A 21,861-nucleotide genomic window follows, 5' to 3' on the forward strand; every position below is an offset into this window, starting at 1 on the left:
AACTATTCTACAAATTATAAGGTTTTGAGAAAAAGGATATAATAGTTATAAATGATTTTATTAGTTTATTAATAAATAAATTTTAACAAACAAGACTCATCAGGAAAATCTCAAGCGAAAGACATCATCAACAAACTTTAATCACATTAATTTCCGTCACTAAATTACTAATAATTACTATTAAAAGCTTGAGCGAAACGTTGATAGAGAGAACCACAGCTGCACAAAGACAGAACACTACGAATAGACTTGTAGCTCTTGGATCCCTCCAGCTTAAAAGAGACTGGAATCTCTCCACTTGTGTTGCAAGGCTGCCCGCGACGCTTCTTAGGCTGCCGTACCTCGTTCGAACACGTCTTGTGGTGTCGAAGTTGGAAATGTATCGAACTCTTCATCGAGTTCGTCTTTATAGGCTGCTTTTGCCCATGAAAATTTCGTATCCATATGGGCGGATGCTTTGGTCGGTACCTGTAGTTCCATATACCGATAAGGAACGTGTATAAAAAGAGTGTTGGAAGTAGCAACTCAGGATACCAGATCGGTGTCAGAAACAGGACATGGACTAGGATTGAGTTGATGGGGTTCTTCCATTGGCCAACATCGGCAAACCAATGGTTAGCAGATATGATACCGGATAGAAGTGCCATGACTCGAAAGAAATTTGCTTTGCTTCGTCTCATACTCCACATGTGGGATTCGACACCTAGCATGTACTCTACTACCTCTTTTCCGAGAGCTGGTTCAACGCGACTAAGCCTCGTGGCAACGATATTCATTGTCAGGGTCCGTGCACTTAGTTAATATTTAATTACCACACAACAAGGATTAAATGGTGTAAACAGCGAAAACGAGTTTAAAATGTTCATCAGAGCCTACAGAAATTTCGGCATGACCTCCATGTAAGTAGGACATCCCAAAAATTTCAAAACACAACAATAACAATATACGCTCGAAAATACCAACAAGTTCACAATCAACCAAACAAATATCCTACAGCCGCACTGGCCAGGACTAGACACAACATACCACAAATAAAATCCAAACAATATAAAAACATAACCATACAGCTACACAGGGCATCTCCCTGGCAAATGTATCAAACCAGCATAATATATATGAATATCTGGGAACTCTGACACCAACCATCCAACTACTGGGTACCACTCGCTGACGCTCCACCAGACGCGTCAAAACCCCTGGAATGACCTGCTAAGTCATCAAAAACAACCACAACATCAAAATAAAACAGGGGTCGGACCCCAGTACGACAAACCAGTAAAATCATGACGTAAATGAAGGACATGTAATAATATCAAGTAAATGCAATGCTATGCGATGCATGAATGGTAACAATGGAATAACGGATAGCAAATAGAGTCCAAACGAATAGCATCATCAACAGTAACAGTGGCCACCCGTGCCAGGAATGCAGCATCAAATCGCCGCTCGTCCATGCACGTAGCATCGGGAATGCGAGTAGCTAAGTAGCTCGTCCCTAGCTGTCATCTGGGAATGTGGCTAATCCTAACCCACTCGTCCCTCTGATGACTCAATAAATCTCAACAGAATCAACATAAATAGCCGTAAAAGGAGTCAAGGCTCAATATGTTATGCCAATACAATTTATGCATGAATGCAACAAAATAAACATTCAATGCACATAATAGCAAACAACATTCACCGAATATTCTTACACGCCAATATAAGCGTCATAATGATATAGGTTTGAACGTACCTCAATTGCAACTTACAATACCACGGCAAATTCTTAAGGATTATCGACTGAACTCGCCCAACAATAAAACCTACAATATAAATTCGCTATACACTTCAATACAATGCATACCAAACGACTAAACCAAAATAAATCATCTCGATTAAAATTCGAAATCCGGGCAGCCTATATAACCTTTCAAAATCTGGAATTCAAGCTTAATACCTCAATACTCGAGGCTAGAATGCACAACGGTAATTTCGCAAAGGTGGCTCGCCGGAACAAGTTGCCGGAAATACTGTTCACGCCGGAAACCTAGCTGGAAATTACGGAAAAAAGCTCAATTCTTCACTTTTATAAACTAATACACCAAGAACAACCAAAATTCGAAGCCAAAAGATTACCTAAATCCGAATCGAAGCTCACGCACTGTGCTGAAAAACAGGACCGATCGAGCATGCAACCTTCCGATACAAGGCAAGAAGGAAGCTAATAGAATGGAGGAAGAAAGTTTGCTAAGCTGCTGCACTATTCTCCGACCATCGGTGGCGCTACGCGACTGAAACAGAACCAAGAGAGGAGCGACGAGTTGCAAAGCTGGGGGAAAAGCTTTCTGGAATTGAGCGATTCTGATTTCTCAAATGGGTTGGGGTTATTATAATAAAAATGGGAAATGGGCTGGGCTTATTTTAAGTATTGGGCCTCACATTCTCCCCTACTAATAAAAGATTTCGTCCTCGAAATCTAACAAACACAACACTGATATCCACAACATTACATCTGATAATACATATGAAATTCAGAATACATCGCGTAATTCATTACATTCTCAAACAAATGAGGCCATTCTTGTCGCATCTTTGCCTCTAATTTCCATGTAGATTCTTCTCTTCCATGTCTACTCCATTGTACCAAAACCAATGGAATCTTCTTGCTCCTGAGCTGTCTTTCCTTACGGTCCAAAATTTGCACTGGATGTTCAACATAGCTAAGGGAACTGTCCAACTCCACATCCTCGACATTCAAGATATGAGACGGATCTGGCTCATACTTCCGCAACATAGATACATGAAACACATTATGTATCAAAGACAAACTCTGCGGCAAATCTAAACGATACGCCAATGTGCCAATCCTTTCAACAATCATATACGGACCAATATAACGCGGAGCTAACTTCCCTTTATGTCCGAATCTCATGGTACCCCGGAATGGTGATACTTTCAAGAAAACATAATCGTCCACTTGGAACTCTAAAGGTCTACGCCTTTTATTAGCATAACTGGCTTGACGATCTTGGGCTGCTTTCATCCTTTTCCTGATCAATTCAACTTTATCTTTCATCTCTTGAATAAATTCTGGTCTTGACATCTGTCTTTCTTCTACATCTTCCCAACATATCGGCGATCTGCACTTTCTTCCATACAAAGCTTCAAATGGTGCCATACCGATTGTTGCCTGAAAACTATTATTGTAAGAGAATTCAACCAAAGACAATGATTCTTGCCAACCACCTTTGAAATCCATCACTACTGCTCGTAACATATCCTCTAGAGTCTGGATGGTTCTTTCTGACTGACCATCTGTCTGCGGGTGATAGGCGGTGCTCATAGTCAACTTTGAACCCAAAGCTGATTGCAAACTTCCCCAAAACTTCGAAGCAAACCTTGGATCACGATCAGATACTATGGTTACTGTCACACCATGCAATCTCACTATATGATCAATGTACAGCTTCGCCATTTTCATGTAAGTACAAGTACGATCATAGGGAATAAAATGAGCTGATTTAGACAATCTATCGACAATCATCCAAATCGCATCACAACCCCGGTTAGAACGAGGTAAATGAGTCACAAAATCCATAGCAATGTGATCCCAGTTCCACTGCGGTACTTCAAGACTATGTAACATTCCACCAGGTCTCATTCTCTCGGCTTTAACTTGTTGACACGTTAAGCATTTAGCCACAAAATGAGAAATATCTTTCTTCATACCTTCCCACCAATAATGAGCTCTCAAGGTATGATACATCTTTCGAATTCCTGGGTGAATACTGTGTCGACTACAACGTGCTTCCCTTAGTATGGCTTCTTTCAGATCTATCAAATTAGGAACCACAAGTCTACCATTAAAGCGCAGACTGCCATCTGAAGCAACACTAAACTTTTCTGTCTGACCTGCTCGAGACAATTCTTTCAATCTATGAATATGCGGATCGGTCTTATGTGCTGCTTTGATTCTGGACAAAATCAGTGGCTCAACTTGAATAGATGACATTATGAAGTAGTCTCCACTGATCTGATAAGTCCATCCTGAAGTTCCCAAGTGCTCGTGAACTTTAGAGATAGTCAAAGATGTCAGCATAGCATTATGAACTTTCCTGCTGAGAGCATCTGCAACAAGATTCATTCGCCCTGGTTGATACTGAATCTCACAATCAAAGTCTTTAAGTAACTCCATCCATCGACGTTGTCTCATGTTCAAGTCAGGCTGTGAGAAAAGATATTTAAGGCTCTTGTGATCCGAATAAATCACAAACTGCTCACCGTACAGATAATGACGCCATAACTTCAATGCAAACACAATGGCAGCCAACTCTAAGTCATGAACTGGATATCGGGTTTCATGCGGCTTCAACTGACGAGAAGCATATGCAATCACTCGCCCATTTTGCATTAGAACACATCCAAGTCCATTTAGAGATGCATCTGAACAAACAACATATCCACCTGAGCCTGATGGCAAAGCTAGCACTGGAGCTGTTGTCAAATTTTCCTTCAAATTCTGAAAACTTGACTCACATTCATCAGTCCACACAAAACGTCGATCTTTTTGCGTTAATTGAGTCATAGGCCTTGCTATAATAGAAAATCCTTCAATGAAACGCCTATAGTATCCTGCCAATCCCAAGAAACTGTGAATATCGGATATATTCGTCGGTGTTGGCCAATTGACAGCTTCCACTTTACTAGGATCCACTGATACTCTTTGAGCTGATATAACATGACCCAGAAATACAACTCTGTCCAGCTAGAATTCACATTTAGAAAATTTTGCATACAATTGCGCTGCTCTGAGTGTCTGGAGGACCAACCTTAAATGTTCTCGATGCTCCTTCTTTGTTTTCGAATAAATCAGAATGTCATCTATGAAGACAATAACAAATCTGTCTAAAAATTCTCGAAAAACACGATTCATCAAATCCATAAAAAACGCAGGAGCATTAGTCAATCCAAAAGGCATAACTAGAAATTCATAATGCCCATAACGTGTTCGAAATGCTGTCATCGGAACATCTTTCTCTCGAACTCTAAGCTGATGGTAGCCAGAACGGAGATCGATCTTTGAATACACTGATGTACCTTGCAACTGATCAAACAAGTCATCGATACGCGGCAGGGGATACTTATTCTTCACAGTAGCTTTGTTCAACTGCCTGTAATCAATGCACATTCTCATCATTCCGTCTTTATTCTTGACAAACAATACCGGAGCTCCCCAAGGTGACATACTTGGTCTAATATAGCCTTTTTCTAGTAAGTCGTGTAATTGTTCTTTGAGCTCTTTCAATTCCGCTGGAGCCAAACGGTATGGTGCCCTCGAAATAGGATTTGTCCCGGACACCAACTCAATGCTAAAATCAATTTCCCTCTGGGGTGGAAATCCAGGAATTTCATCGGGAAATACATCAGGAATTCCTTGACAACAGGAATATCAGAAACTTCAAATCTTTTTCCCTGTGTCGCATCAACTGCATAGATCATGAATCCTTCATTTCCTGTCGACAAGATTCTAAACATCTCCATTGCTGACACTAATGGAATACATGATTGCGAATCACTACCGTAAAAATTCCATTTACTGCCATAATACGGTCTGAATCTGACAACTCCATGGAAATAATCGACGGTAGCTCGATAATTAGACAGAGTATCCATTCCCAGAATACAGTCGAAGTCAGACATATCCAGCTTGATGAGATTAGTTATCATAATATTATCATCGAATCTAATAACACAATTCAGAATTATCTCATGAGACATCAAACATACACCAGCAGGTGTAGAGACTGACACAATATCTATCAACGGAGTAGCAGCAATCTCATGCTCATCAACAAATACAACAGATACAAATGAATGAGATGCTCCTGTGTCTATCAGTATACGAGCGGGATGATCAAAAATAAGACAGATACCTGCGATAACTCCATCCGGTGCGTCTTGAACTTGATCCTGGGTTAAAGCATGAACTCGAGCCTGCTGTGGCCCTGGGAAACGCTGCTGTGCAGAACCTCTAGGCTGAGGATAGCTAGACTGCTGAAAAGACTGAGTCAGAACAAAAGGCCTAGTTGCTTGTCCTCTAAAACCCTGACCAAACTGAGGTTGCTGAAATTGTTGTCTCACTGCATTCGGACATACTCTAGCATAATGTCCAACTTGCCCACAAATATTACAAGATCCGTGAACTCCCGTACACTGAGTGCTGAAATGCTTACCACCACAACGATCACAAAATACTCCACCTAGGGACCCAACTGAACTTCCACGCTGATTGCCAGAACTAGAAGAACTACTACGAGTCTGTTTCTTGAATTGTTTTCCTTTGGACTTAAAATTTTGCTGCTTTGGTTGTTGATAAGACTGCGTAGGCTGGTACGGCAGTAAAGGACGGTATAATGGTGCACCCACTGGCATCGACACATTACCTCCGAAACTCTGAGGAAAACCTGGTTGAACTGACTGTGGTTCTGCCAAAAGTAAACTCGCCTCCACATTCTTGGCTTTCTCAACGGCATCGGCATAATTGACAGGTTCTCCAGCGACTACTAAAGTACAAATGGTTCGATTCAATCCTTGCATAAAATGCGATAGCTTGTTCCGATCACTGCTAGCAACATAAGGAACATAGGCAAGAAGCGCTGAAAATTGAGAGGCATACTCCACTACAGTCATATTACCTTGAGTCAATCTATTGAATTCAGCTTCCTTGGCCGAATAGTACGAAGGCGGTGAATACTCTCGAGCAAACTGAGCGCAAAATACATCCCAAGTAACTCTTTCACCTGATTCTTTCAAAGCTTCCTCAGTAGTTTCCCACCATAACTGGGCTCGGTCTTTTAATTGACAAATAGCCAACTTAAGCTGCAAGTCAGGAGTGTACTCCAACATATTGAACAAACGCTTCATACTTTTTAACCATGCTATAGCTTTCTCACCATCTTCATTCCCAAAGAATCGAGGAGGACGCATGTTCTGAAATCGGGATATCACTAGTTCCATTTCACCCATTCCTCTAGTCAACTGATCCACTTCATGTTCAACGTTAGCATTTCGTGCTTCACCACGAGGACGACGACCTCGTCTTCCCCAATCAGTCTCGATAGTCCTCTAACATTAGGAGCTTCAGATTCCTAAACAACTTCCTTTCCTTTTCTGCCCTTACGACCAGGTGCCATCTACAAGACACAAGTATTTAATCCACAGGCAGAAACAAAATAATCGGTTGATTACAAGAGCATAAACTTAAACTAATAGGAAATTCTAAATTAAATGACAACTTAATCAACTATACGCTCTAGTCATGCTGATACAATTAAGTCAAAACATAGAAACAAGTAAGAGCAAATAATCGAACACATGCACAATCATTTTATTTGTGCCTCAACTCGAGTGTCCTAGACTCTAGTTCGAGCGTATCCCAGTTACGCTCTGATACCAAACTGTCAGGGCCCGTGCACTTAGTTAATATTTAATTACCACACAACAAGGATTAAATGGTGTAAACAGCGAAAACGAGTTTAAAATGTTCATTAGGGCCTACAGAAATTTCGGCATGACCTCCATGTAAGTAGGACATCCCAAAAATTTCAAAACACAACAATAACAATATACGCTCGAAAATACCAACAAGTTCACAATCAACCAAACAAATATCCTACAGCCGCACTGGCCAGGACTAGATACAACATACCACAAATAAAATCCAAACAACATAAAAACATAACCATACAGCTACACAGGGCATGTGACTGGCAAATGTATCAAACCAGCATAATATATATGAATATCTGGGAACTCTGACACCAACCATCCAACTACTGGGTACCACTCGCTGACGCTCCACCAGACGCGTCAAAACCCCTGGAATGACCTGCTAAGTCATCAAAAACAACCACAACATCAAAAGAAAACAGGGGTCGGACCCCAGTACGACAAACCAGTAAAATCATGACGTAAATGAAGGACATGTAATAATATCAAGTAAATGCAATGCTATGCGATGCATGAATGGTAACAATGGAATAACGGATAGCAAATAGAGTCCAAACGAATAGCAATCATCAACAGTAACAGTGGCCACCCGTGCCAGGAATGCAGCATCAAATCGCCGCTCGTCCATGCACGTAGCATCGGGAATGCGAGTAGCTAAGTCGCTCGTCCCTAGCTGTCATCTGGGAATGTGGCTAATCCTAACCCACTCGTCCCTCTGATGACTCAATAAATCTCAACAGAATCAACATAAATAGCCGTAAAAGGAGTCAAGGCTCAATATGTTATGCCAATACAATTTATGCATGAATGCAACAAAATAAACATTCAATGCACATAATAGCAAACAACATTCACCGAATATTCTTACACGCCAATATAAGCGTCATAATGATATAGGTTTGAACGTACCTCAATTGCAACTTACAATACCACGGCAAATTCTTAAGGATTATCGACTGAACTCGCCCAACAATAAAACCTACAATATAAATTCGCTATACACTTCAATACAATGCATACCAAACGACTAAACCAAAATAAATCATCTCGGTTAAAATTCGAAATCCGAGCAGCCTATATAACCTTTCAAAATCTGGAATTCAAGCTTAATACCTCAATACTCGAGGCTAGAATGCACAACGGTAATTTCGCAAAGGTGGCTCGCCGGAACAAGTTGCCGGAAATACTGTTCACGCCGGAAACCTAGCTGGAAATTAGGGAAAAAAGCTCAATTCTTCACTTTTATAAACTAATACACCAAGAACAACCAAAATTCGAAGCCAAAGATTACCTAAATCCGAATCGAAGCTCACGCACCGTGCTGAAAAACAGGACCGATCGAGCATGCAACCTTCCGATACAAGGCAAGAAGGAAGCTAATAGAATGGAGGAAGAAATTTTGCTAAGCTGCTGCACTATTCTCCGACCATCGGTGGCGCTACGCGACTGAAACAGAACCAAGAGAGGAGCGACGAGTTGCAAAGCTGGGGGAAAAGCTTTCTGGAACTGAGCGATTCTGATTTCTCAAATGGGTTGGGGTTATTATAATAAAAATGGGAAATGGGCTGGGCTTATTTTAAGTATTGGGCCTCACATTCATGGCTTGGTATCTCAAAATTTTGACTTGTTTTACGGTAAAGGGATGCAGGTAATGCATTTTTGGGAGTAGAGAATGGCCATAAATATATATGATAAGGAGATGCTGGTGAATGTAACTGCTAGTTGAAGTTCACCAATTTTCTTGACTGGGTAGGGTGTAAAACAAGAAGGGGGTAAGAACTTGTGTAGATACGATGAGATTCGAGGGTCGATAATCTTATACGAACTTTTCCAATCCGCGAGTCGCGTGCTGCACCAGATGCACCAGGCTTCTTAGTTCCTAAGTGACAATTGTCAAAGACTCCCAATGTTATGACAGTGCTTGGATCGTAGATCTCCCACATGTATTGCTCGTTCCATATTGGACTAAAACTGTTGAGAATGGTCCTTGTTCGAACCCACTTTTGGCCGTCTTTGGCACAGTAGGCATTTGTGCTTCTCCTACCATGCTTCATCTTCATTGGGAGAAGTACCTTGTGCATTTAATATTCCTACTTCAAGTATTCCCACAGGAGGCTTCCAAAGCTGTTTTGTTGTTGGCTATTGATCGCTTATGCACATCGTTGATTCATCCAGTACATGATATCCACCTTCAAGGCACACCCTTAAGTGTATTCTGTTAGAAAATTTAAGTTCATTCCTCCCATCAGCTTCAATCGCACCAAACCCAAACTTTTCGAGGTTGAACCAACGAGAATGCACAGGTCGGTGATCCAACATCTTCTCAATCGTGCTGAGAGAAAAGAATTATTCTTCCCAACACATCGTCTTTCGAAGAGTGCACCCAATCCTCCACATTCAGAAGAAGCTGCTCTTCAAATGGCTCAGCGGCTACAAAAACTAAGTCTTCGTTCCACATAGGATTTGCGGTACGAGCTAGGAATATCCCGGTTTTGAGCACTTGACTACCCACATCGACTTTCACGGAGACCTCTGGGAGACGACTCCAGCCGTTTGGAATGATATCCTGAGCTTCAATGACATTCATCTCAGCAAAGAAATTAATGACAATACATGAAATACATTAAATTTATTGATGGTGGTGGTTGGATGCCATCATTATTGAGCAAAATAATTCGATAGTTTTGTGTATTAAATTTGAAAATAGAAGCATTCAGATGGGAATACGTGTTTTCAAAATGACGAAGAGCTCTTTATAGGGAGAGGATTGGTGGTGGTGGTGGTGGTGGTTGGATGCCAACATTATTTAGAAAAATAATTCGGTAGGTTTGTGTATCAAATTTGACAACAGAAGCATTCATATGAGAATACGTTGATGGATCGGTTCGGGCACTTTTGAGGGTGCTTCAAACACAATATTCTCAATGAGCTGCAATAGCTCGTGTTCTAAGAATGTAAACACCGATGAATTAGATCAGATTTGGTTTTAAACCTAGCGAAAAATACCTGAAATAATCATTCGTTAAGAAAACTAATCGGTTTTTAGCTTGTGTAAATTGTTAAATGAAATAAGAGGAATCAGTTCGAGCTTGTATCAGTTCAGTTATGGTGAGAACTGAACTGATCAAATCAGTTTAGAACAAAATTGAAGCAGTTAAATACACAATATATGTTTATAGATGTTCGGAGAGTTCAACTGCTCCTACTTTACCCCTTCTACCACCTCGAGTAGGATCCACAAGAAGACTTTGATTTATACAACACCTTGTACAAACCCACTCAGCTTAGGACTTACTTTACTGCCTAACTGAACTCCTAGGCTAGACTGAAGGCAACACCTTCCAGCTAACACTTGTTTAATGTCTGTGTGTTAAATACGACATTCACAAGTTTATTGTCTTTGTGCAAGACTCATTCAACTGATTCTGTAAGCTCAACTCTCTGTATATGTGAGTGATAGTGTGTGAACTGAACAATGAATACATGGGGAAGGTGTTCTCACACACTAAGGGAAAATGACTTCTATACTAAGCTGATAACACGTTGAAGTGTTCCCTCACAACTGGGCTGATTGCTTCTAATAAGCTGATAAAGCTTTTTGAGTGCCCTTCTTCTTCACCCACTCGTGTTGTTGTATTGCTTGTTATTTTATCTCATCTTCACTGATCTTCATCTTCTATTAATAAGAATGAAGATTGATCGTATAGTGAAACTCAATTATTGTATCAGTTGCATTTTGAATCTGTTCCTCAAAATATGTATGTACTTTCCGACAGCTGTTCTGGAACATTTTGGCTTTAACCATTGATGCAACGTCTATTATTGTCCTTTGACTGGACAATTGCTTTTGTACCTTTAGTGTACAACTGGATTCCATTGAATAAGCATGTCGAGTTCTGTAACTGATTGGTTCTAACTGATGCTCTGAACTGGTCTTCAGTTGGGCTGGTGAATCAGTTGACTCGTCAGTTGAACTGATTTCACTCTTTCAGTTGAATTGGTCAGCTGAGCTCTTCATCAGTTGAAATCTTCATCAGCTGGCCGGGCTCTTGAAGGTCTTCTGTTGAACAGCCTATCAGCTAGACAATCAGTTGAACTGGTTTACGATATATCAGTTGAACTTATTCAGTTTGGACGATCAGTTGGCGCTATCAGTTTGCGTCTCGATAGCTTCAGTTTTGGCTTGATAATTGATCATTTCGAATCCTTATCAATTCCAGTTTATGCGCTTTTAGGTAAAATAATTAGTAACAAAATAACAAGTTTTGTTAACATCAAAATCAAGCAAGATTGCGAACATGAAATGTTCCAACATAAGTGTTTTCATACAAGTTTTCACACTGACGAATAGCTCTTTATGGGGCTCCCTCTTCTCATTAGAAATCATCTCATTTGATTTTTTCTTTCATCCATATCATTTGAGTGCTTATTTCTATAATATTTGCGAGATGTTTGTTCTCATGTATTAAGAGAATGTGTGTTCTCTTCGGAAACACTAGTGAGTGGTTTTATACCATAAAAATATTATAGTGGAATTCTTTTCATCTTACCCGTGGTTTTTACAATATTAATTTTTCGGGGTTTTTCACGTAAATCTTGGTGTCCAGTTTTATACTTTTTTTCATATTATTATCTCAAGTTGTCGTATGTGGGACCAACAAGTGGTATCAGAGTCTTAGTTTAAAATTTCTTAAAATTCTGATTATGCTCTGTGGTTGCAGCCTAGACTAATCTTTCAAATCAAAAATTTTTTTTGATATATTTTTTATTAAGGTGAGATTATTTTGTCCAGTCTACTAAATTGTTTTAGACATAATGACGGGTAAGTACGAGATAACAAAGTTCAATTGAAGAAACTTTATGCTGTGGAAAATAAAGATACAAGAAGTTTTAAGGAAAAGAAAATTGCTTGGCGACTATTAGAGATAGACCGGTAGGAAATGACAGACGATGGAAAGTAGAATGAGATGAATGATAATGTTGTTGCCAATTTACACTTGGCTATTACACACGAAGTACTGTCAAGTATCACTGAGATAAAAAATTTCAGAAGTTATATGTGATGCTCTGACAAAGATGTATGAGGTCAAGTCACTACACAACAAGATTTTCCTAAAGAGAAAGCTTTATGCTCTTTGCATGGCGGAATCCTCATCGATGACAGATCATATCAACATATTAAATACTCTATTTTCCCAACTCACTTCTACGGAGCATAAAATATAGTAAAATGTATGTTCATAGTTTATACTTTAAAGTCTACCAGATTCATATGATCAACTTATCATCGACTTAAACAATAATCTTATGGACTCTCTAAAATTCAACGATATCTTAACTGAGGTTCTCAAAGAAAAAATCTGGCACAATAATAAGGAAAATAGATTGATAACTTTGAAGCAGGTAGAGGCTTTATCGATGATAAGAAGAAGATTTATGGACCGTGACTCCAATGGAAGCCAAAGACGAGGTAGATCAAAGTCGAGAAGTAAGAAGAAAAATATTTACTGCTTTAAATATGACTGTAAAGGACACTTCAAGAAAAAGTTTAAGAGTATGGAGAAGATTTCTCAAGGAAATGTGGCCAGTACTTCAGACGGGGGTGAAATATTATTCAGCGAAACGACAACAGTTGCAGAAAGGCAGGCACAAATTTTGTGACATGGATTATCGATTCAGGAGCGACGTGGCACATGATGTCTCGGAGAGAATGGTTTGATCAATATGAACCAATCTCAGGAGGATTTGTATTCTTGAAAAATCATGCCTTGGAAATCGCTGGTGTCAGTGATATCAAAATAAAAATGTTTAATGGCACCATTTGTATTATACAGGAGGTACAACATGTGAAGAAAACTGACAAAAAATATTTTGTCCTTGAGACAATTGGATTATATCGGGTACAAAACCCGTATTGAGAACGAGATCATGGTTGCTATAAATCTATGTGTACTTTTGGGAGAAACACACAAAGAGGCAGAACTAGCTATTGCATCAATTGGTTCATGAGAAAAATTAAATGTGTTGTGCAATAAAAAGCTCGGGCATATGTCAGAACGAGGATTGAAAATTCTTTCAGAAAGGAAGCTATTTCCGGGACTTACAAAAGTGTGTTGTGAGTATTTTGTTATCAATAAACAACTCATATTAAAATTTGGGACTTTCACTACCAAAAGTAAAATCATACTGGAGCTGATTAATTCGGATGAATGGCAAGCACCAGTTGTATCCCTAGGAGAAGAGAGATACTTTGTCTCATTCATTGATGATTTTTTAGGAGAGATTGAGTATATCTAATCAAGAAAAAATCAGATATTATTTTGATCTTCAAAGATTTAAAAGTGCAGGTTGAACTTGATTCTGAAAAGAAAATGAAGTGTCTGAAGACTGACAATGGAGAATAATATACCTGTGATGAATTTGTTACATTTTTCCAACATGAAGGCATCAAAAGAAAGTTCACGACGGTTTACACACTCGACAGAATGGAGTGGCAGGGTGGATGAATAGAACCTTGTTGGACAGAACAAGAGCTATGTTGAGGATAGTGGGGCTAGACAAATCATGTTGGGCGGAAGCAGTTAAAAGCGCTTGTTATATTATCAATCATTCTTCTTCAGTGGCGATTGATCTAAAGACTCCGATGAAGATGTGGACCAGGAAGCTGATAGATTATTACCATTTGCATACATTTGGAAGTCCTGTGTACGTTCTGTACAATTAGCAAGAAAGATCGAAGTTGGATTTGAAATCCAAAAAATGTATCTTCTTGGGTTACGCTGATTGAGTAAAGGGGTTTTGCTTGAGGGATCCTACTGTCCACAAGCTTGTCATAAGAAAAATGTTATCTTCGAGGAAGATAAAGTAAAGGGAGACAAAGGCCCGATGAATTCAAAAAAGACTATATTTCAGATGGAAAATAAGACGGACGAATGTCAAATTTCTTGTGAAGCAGTACCAGAACACGAAGAACAAGAACATGTTGAGTCTGAGGTTTTCAATGTGAGTTAGTCAATTCGAGACAGAAGACCACCAGGTTGGCTATCAGATTATGTCACTAAAAGCAATATTGCATATTGTCAATTATCATAGGATAGTGAGCCATCGAGTTTCCACGAGGTTACTCAAAAGTCGGATGTATCCTTGTGGATGATAGCAATGCAAGAAGAGTTGGAGGCATTGGACAAGAATAAAACTTGAGATCTTGTTACACTACCACGAGGGAGGAAAGCTATTGGTAAAAGATGGGTCTTTAAGATCTAACGTGATTGTAATAACCAAGTGGAGCGGTATCGTGCTAGATTGGTGGTAAAAAGGTATGCTCATAAAGAAGGCATTAACTTCAATAAGATATATTTTCCAGTGGTTTGACTTACAACAGTCACAGTAGTGCTGGCATATGTGCAATATTTGACCTACATCTAAAACAGCTAGATGTGAAAACGGTATTTTTTCACGGAGATCTTGAATAAGAAATCTATATGCTCCAGCCAGAAGATTTTGCGAAAAAAATGCAAAAAGAACTTGGTTTGCAGGTTGAACAAATCTTTGTATGGTCTCAAACAGGCGCTGAGGTGTTGGTACAAGATATTTGATTCTTTTATCACAAGCCTAGTATACAACAAACTAAGTGCAGACCATTGTACATATTTCAAGAGGTATGGTGATGATTATATCATTTTGTTGTTGTATGTGGATGACATGTTGGTAGCAAGATCCAACAAAGATCAAATCCGAGGATTGAAGGGGCAATTGGCTAGGGAATTTGATATGAAGGACTTGAGACCAGCAAATAAGATTCTAGACATTCAATTTCACCGAGACAGAAGTAACAGAATGATTTGGCTTTCCCAGAAAACTTATCTGAAGAAAGTCTTGCAACGCTTCAACATGCAAGATAGTAAGTCAATCTTGACCCCTATTTCTGTTAACTTCAATTTATCCTCCGAGATGTGTCCTAGCAGTGAAGCAGAGAGGATGAAGATGTTTCGAGTACCATATGCATCAGCAGTGGGAAGTTTGATGTTTTTCATGATCTGTACAAGATCGGAAATTGATCAAGCAGTGGGAGCAGTTAGTCGATATATGACGAATCCTGGACGAGAGCATTGGAGCATTGTTAAGAGGATCCTTAGATACATCAAGGGTACCTCAAATGCTGCATTATGTTATGGAGGGTCAGATTTTACACTAAGAGGTTATGTCGATCAGATTATGCAGGTGATCCTGATAAGAGGAAATCTACTACTGGTTATGTGTTTACACTTGCGGGGGGAGCAGTAAACTGGGTTCCAAAAAATGCAAACAGTTGTGGTGTTATCTACGACAGAAGCATAATATAAGGCAGCTACTCAATCTTGCAAGGAGGCAATATGGATTAAAAGGTTATTGGAGGATATCGGGCACAAACAAGAAAAAGTTCCTTTGTTTAGTGATAGTCAAAGTTCCTTGCACATCCCAAGGAACCCAGCCTGGATCATTGGAGTTCAATTTCACTTTGTGCGAGAAATAATAGAAGAATGAAGTGTGGATATGCAGAAAATTCATACAAAGAACAATGTATCTGATTTTTTGACCAATCGAGTGAATACAGATAAGTTTGAGTAGTGCAGATCCTAAAGTGGTTTAGCGGAAATGTAAGCAGCATGTAATGGCAAGATTGAAAGGATGTGTGGAGATATGTTTGATTATCAATCAAATCTCCAAGTGGGAAAAATGTGGCAAAAAAATGAATGACAATACAAGAAATGGATTGACGGTGGTGGTTGGATGCCATCATTATTGAGAAAAATGATTCGGTAGTTTTGTGTATCAAATTTGTCAACAGAAGCATTCAGATGGGAAAACGTATTTTCATACGTATTTTCACATGGACGAGGAGACAAAGCTCCCTCTCCTCATTCAGAAATCATCTCATTCTAGTTTTTCGCTCATCTCAAAACATTTGAGTACTTAATTCTAAAATATTTGTGAGATGTTTGTTCTTCTGTATTGAGAGAGTGTGTATTCTCTTTTGAAAGACAATGAATGGTTGTACAGCATTTTCAATGTGAGTTAGTCAATTCGAGACAGAAGACCACCAGGTTGGCTATCAGATTATGTCACTAAAAGCAATATTGCATATTGTCAATTATCATAGGATAGTGAGCCATCGAGTTTCCACGAGGTTACTCAAAAGTCGGATGTATCCTTGTGGATGATAGCAATGCAAGAAGAGTTGGAGGCATTGGACAAGAATAAAACTTGAGATCTTGTTACACTACCACGAGGGAGGAAAGCTATTGGTAAAAGATGGGTCTTTAAGATCTAACGTGATTGTAATAACCAAGTGGAGCGGTATCGTGCTAGATTGGTGGTAAAAAGGTATGCTCATAAAGAAGGCATTGACTTCAATAAGATATATTTTCCAGTGGTTTGACTTACAACAGTCAGAGTAGTGCTGGCATATGTGCAATATTTGACCTACATCTAAAACAGCTAGATGTGAAAACGGTATTTTTTCACGGAGATCTTGAATAAGAAATCTATATGCTCCAGCCAGAAGATTTTGCGAAAAAATGCAAAGAGAACTTGGTTTGCAGGTTGAACAAATCTTTGTATGGTCTCAAACAGGCGCTGAGGTGTTGGTACAAGATATTTGATTCTTTTATCACAAGCCTAGTATACAACAAACTAAGTGCAGACCATTGTACATATTTCAAGAGGTATGGTGATGATTATATCATTTTGTTGTTGTATGTGGATGACATGTTGGTAGCAAGATCCAACAAAGATCAAATCCGAGGATTGAAGGCGCAATTGATTAGGGAATTTGATATGAAGGACTTGAGACCAGCAAATAAGATTCTAGACATTCAATTTCACCGAGACAGAAGTAACAGAAAGATTTGGCTTTCCCAGAAAACTTATCTGAAGAAAGTCTTGCAACGCTTCAACATGCAAGATAGTAAGTCAATCTTGACCCCTATTTCTGTTAACTTCAATTTATCCTCCGAGATGTGTCCTAGCAGTGAAGCAGAGAGGATGAAGATGTTTCGAGTACCATATGCATCAGCAGTGGGAAGTTTGATGTTTTTCATGATCTGTACAAGATCGGAAATTGATCAAGCAGTGGGAGCAGTTAGTCGATATATGACGAATCCTGGACGAGAGCATTGGAGCATTGTTAAGAGGATCCTTAGATACATCAAGGGTACCTCAAATGCTGCATTATGTTATGGAGGGTCAGATTTTACACTAAGAGGTTATGTCGATCAGATTATGCAGGTGATCCTGATAAGAGGAAATCTACTACTGGTTATGTGTTTACACTTGCGGGGGGAGCAGTAAACTGGGTTCCAAAAAATGCAAACAGTTGTGGTGTTATCTACGACAGAAGCATAATATAAGGCAGCTACTCAATCTTGCAAGGAGGCAATATGGATTAAAAGGTTATTGGAGGATATCGGGCACAAACAAGAAAAAGTTCCTTTGTTTAGTGATAGTCAAAGTTCCTTGCACATCCCAAGGAACCCAGCCTGGATCATTGGAGTTCAATTTCACTTTGTGCGAGAAATAATAGAAGAATGAAGTGTGGATATGCAGAAAATTCATACAAAGAACAATGTATCTGATTTTTTGACCAATCGAGTGAATACAGATAAGTTTGAGTAGTGCAGATCCTAAAGTGGTTTAGCGGAAATGTAAGCAGCATGTAATGGCAAGATTGAAAGGATGTGTGGAGATATGTTTGATTATCAATCAAATCTCCAAGTGGGAAAAATGTGGCAAAAAAATGAATGACAATACAAGAAATGGATTGACGGTGGTGGTTGGATGCCATCATTATTGAGAAAAATGATTCGGTAGTTTTGTGTATCAAATTTGTCAACAGAAGCATTCAGATGGGAAAACGTATTTTCATACGTATTTTCACATGGACGAGGAGACAAAGCTCCCTCTCCTCATTCAGAAATCATCTCATTCTAGTTTTTTCGCTCATCTCAAAACATTTGAGTACTTAATTCTAAAATATTTGTGAGATGTTTGTTCTTCTGTATTGAGAGAGTGTGTATTCTCTTTTGAAAGACAATGAATGGTTGTACAGCATAAAAATATTATAGTGGAATTTTTTTTATCTTATCTGTGGTTTTTACTTAATAATTTTAGGGGTTTTCTACGTAAATCTCGGTGTCCAGTTTTATACTTTATTTTCATATTATTATCTCAATTTGTCGTACGTGGGACTAACAATTCATTCTTAATTACCAAAGTTTGGAGTGACATCTATCTTGGACTTAATGTTGAAAACTTCCTCTCCAAAAATAGATGCAACATCAGCATGCCAAAAATCTGGAAATGATTCATCAGCTTGAGTTCCCATCAAAACAGCAACCATGATTTCTCCCCTCATCTTCCCTTCTCCGCGCCGGTCCTCAAGTCTATATCATTGAGGTGTGAGAGGGCTATCACGTGGAACCTTTGTTGGGATCTCATTCAAATCAAAAACCACCATTCCAAGATATTCATCTCTTCCCACCATTTCTTTATCCTTCGTGAAAACTTCCAAACTCGATGATTGGATCTGCTCCTTAGAGAAAGCGAATACTTGGTTCCATTTAGTTCATCTTCTTTACGAAAAGTTTTGTTATTTCCTTTATAGTTACCAAGTTTCACTTCCACGTAAGGGTCACAACTACCAATAATAGAGATAGGTGGAAGATCTTTGGCTTTATTTACTCTAACATATAAAGATAAAACATCTGCTCAACAAGATCAAATGTGTTTGTCATTCTTTCACCACTCATCCACCCCCTTCCACCGTATGATTTGCCAACCGTCCAACATTCACCAAGATTGGGATTCACTTCTTTCACCTCATACTCATCTTCTTCATGACAAATATGACGAGCTTGTGTATTAACTTGATGATGATGCATAGTTGATTCGAATTCTTTTGGTGATCTTTTCCGCAATATGATGGCTGGATGCTGCATAACTTGACGCTTTTTATTAGAATCAGTAGTTTTTTGTCTAATTTCAATGCTCTCTTAAATAAATTTCTTAGTTTCCTCTGCTAGAACCTTGCTGCTGACCACAGTTTCCGAGTGCTCAGTCAATTGAAGAGCTGCATGTTTCAACTTTTCTGTGACGGAAAAATTGTTGGAACCCGGGATTTGAGGACGAGGAAGACAAGGATGGTCAGTATATACGGTTTGTAGTATCTGAAAAAGGTAAGGTATAAATTTTGAGGCCAATTTTACCTTTGAGAGATGAAAGAAAAGACTTGTTTTCCAACTTGAAACTTTGGTAAACTTCATCCCCTTGCTTAAATACCGAACAATATTTAAGTAAGGGAATCTAACTTTTCCAAGAAAATCTCTCTCTGGAACTGGTCTTTTTTCACTATACACAGAAACATCAATAAATTTGTGATGGAAGCTTTTGGTTTTGACAAAATCAAAGAAAATTCTCTGATTCCAAACGGGTTGAAGGTTTTTGGGGTTTTTGGGGATTGTTTTGGTTCGGCTTGTTTGGTTTTCGAAATCAACTTCTACACATGGACTTGATGATCCTTCTCCATCTTTTGGAATACGATCAGGTGCATCTATAACTTCTACCACTAATTTCATGCTATTTCTCTGGTTACAAGTAACAGGCTCCTTCACGAAACTGTTAACTCAATTTGGAAGCAAACCAATTCATGTTAAAAAAAGCAATAGCCCAAAATAAAAGAAATTTTTTTGCTGAAGAAGCTCAAGTTTAAGACAAAAATGGAGGAATGTATTATCTCATTGCTAAAGTTAACAAAAGTATCGTGAATCCATGTGATAAGCCAAAAAAAGGCACTGCTTTGGATTTATGGTTCATTGTTCACAGATTGAGCATCGTCCCTAAAATTTTTCGAACACCATTTGTTATTTTGGTTTCGATTATTTTTAAAGTTTTATAATTCTTCACATATCTCATACGATCGATCTGTAAGAAAAATAGCCCATATCCAAAGAAAAATAAAGGTGTAGAAAATGGAGACGAGCATAAGCCTCCATTTTTTGACAAATGATACATGCACCGCTTCAACTTTAGAATATTGAGACACGCATACGCCTCTTCTTTCTCGAGCTCCCGATCAATTCATTGATGGTATGAGAAATGCCTAAAAATAGCGGTGATTGAGGTCCCTAAGCACGCACCTCATAAAAATCAAAATACACAATGTAGAGAGAGTTGGAGTGTTTAGAAGGCTTCAATCGGAGGAATACAAAATCCTTACAAATTATTCGATGGCCGGAGGTAACACTCGATCCGCTTCCAGCATATTGTTTATCATGTACATAGATGTGTAGAAACATGATTTTGTTGAAAAATTCTAAAATTTGATATCAAAGCCTTGATACATCTGTCTTGAATATGTTTTTTTTCATTTTTCTGAAAAATCCTATATAATGAACTCTTTAAAAAACTCATTACTAGAACTTTGTGTAAGAAATAAGAAACTTAAAGTTTGAATTCAGATAAAATAATATTAATAAATTTACTTGAGATTTATTCTGAGTATAACAGGTTACCCTTTGAAGTTCTCGTTTGAAATCTTGAAACTTGTAGATTTGTTTATGAAATTTTTTTATAGGAGACGAACAAACAATTTTGAGAGTATGGTAAGGATTGTAAATGAAACGTTGCTCAAGGTTGAAGATGAAGTTTTAATTGCTTCAAATAATGCATTCCGAATTGAGTTATGTAGACATTTAATAATTCTTTCTGATAAGACATGTGAAGTTTGGTATAAAATATAATGGACATGGCTTACCCACTTGAAAGAAGACCAAAGAAGTTGTCGATCATATAATGGACATGGCCCACCCACCATGAAAATGAAGGACATAGAAATATCTGAAAATTTTCTTGTGCACTACATTTTATGCACTCTTCCATAACAATATGGACCATTCAAAATTTCCTACAACACACACAAAGATAAGTGGTCAATAAATGAATTAATAGCCATGTGTGTTCAAGAGAAGGAAGGTTGTTAATGGAAACAAGTTATAATGTTTTTATGACTATACAAGGAAATTATAAGAAGCAAGCCAAAATCAAGAGAAAAGGGAAAGGAATAACTTCACCTCAACCTGACATCAAGAAAGAATACCAATATTTCTTCTGTAAAAAAGACGGGACACATGAAGAAAGATTGCACTAAATTTAAAGATTGACTTGAAAATAAAGGTACTCTTATTTCATTTGTCTGTTATGAATATAATATGGTTAATATGATTTATAACACATGGTGGATAGATTATGATTCTACGATCCATGTTACAAATACCTTGCAATGTATGCAAAACCTAAGAAAACCTCTAGGAAATTAGTTGAACATCTATTCAGGAA

General features: G+C 38.5%; 2 long non-coding RNA genes and 1 pseudogene across 2 annotated transcripts; all 3 read right to left on the minus strand.

The window, feature by feature from the left end:
- Nucleotides 1-127: 127 nt before the first annotated feature.
- LOC142530600 (FT-interacting protein 1-like) lies at nt 128-20,102 on the minus strand (annotated as a pseudogene).
- On the minus strand, nt 1,280-2,294 carry LOC142530344 (uncharacterized). The gene is made up of 3 exons (XR_012816142.1): nt 2,119-2,294; nt 1,940-2,033; nt 1,280-1,805 (listed from the first exon to the last, which is right to left on the minus strand). It is a non-coding gene; the product is annotated as an uncharacterized LOC142530344 (long non-coding RNA).
- LOC142530342 (uncharacterized) lies at nt 8,045-8,871 on the minus strand. Its single transcript, XR_012816140.1, has 3 exons — nt 8,783-8,871; nt 8,605-8,698; nt 8,045-8,470 (listed from the first exon to the last, which is right to left on the minus strand). It is a non-coding gene; the product is annotated as an uncharacterized LOC142530342 (long non-coding RNA).
- Nucleotides 20,103-21,861: the final 1,759 nt, after the last annotated feature.

The sequence above is a fragment of the Primulina tabacum genome, chromosome 17 (genome assembly GCF_025594145.1).
Source record: "Primulina tabacum isolate GXHZ01 chromosome 17, ASM2559414v2, whole genome shotgun sequence".
Taxonomy (NCBI): Eukaryota; Viridiplantae; Streptophyta; class Magnoliopsida; order Lamiales; family Gesneriaceae; genus Primulina; species Primulina tabacum.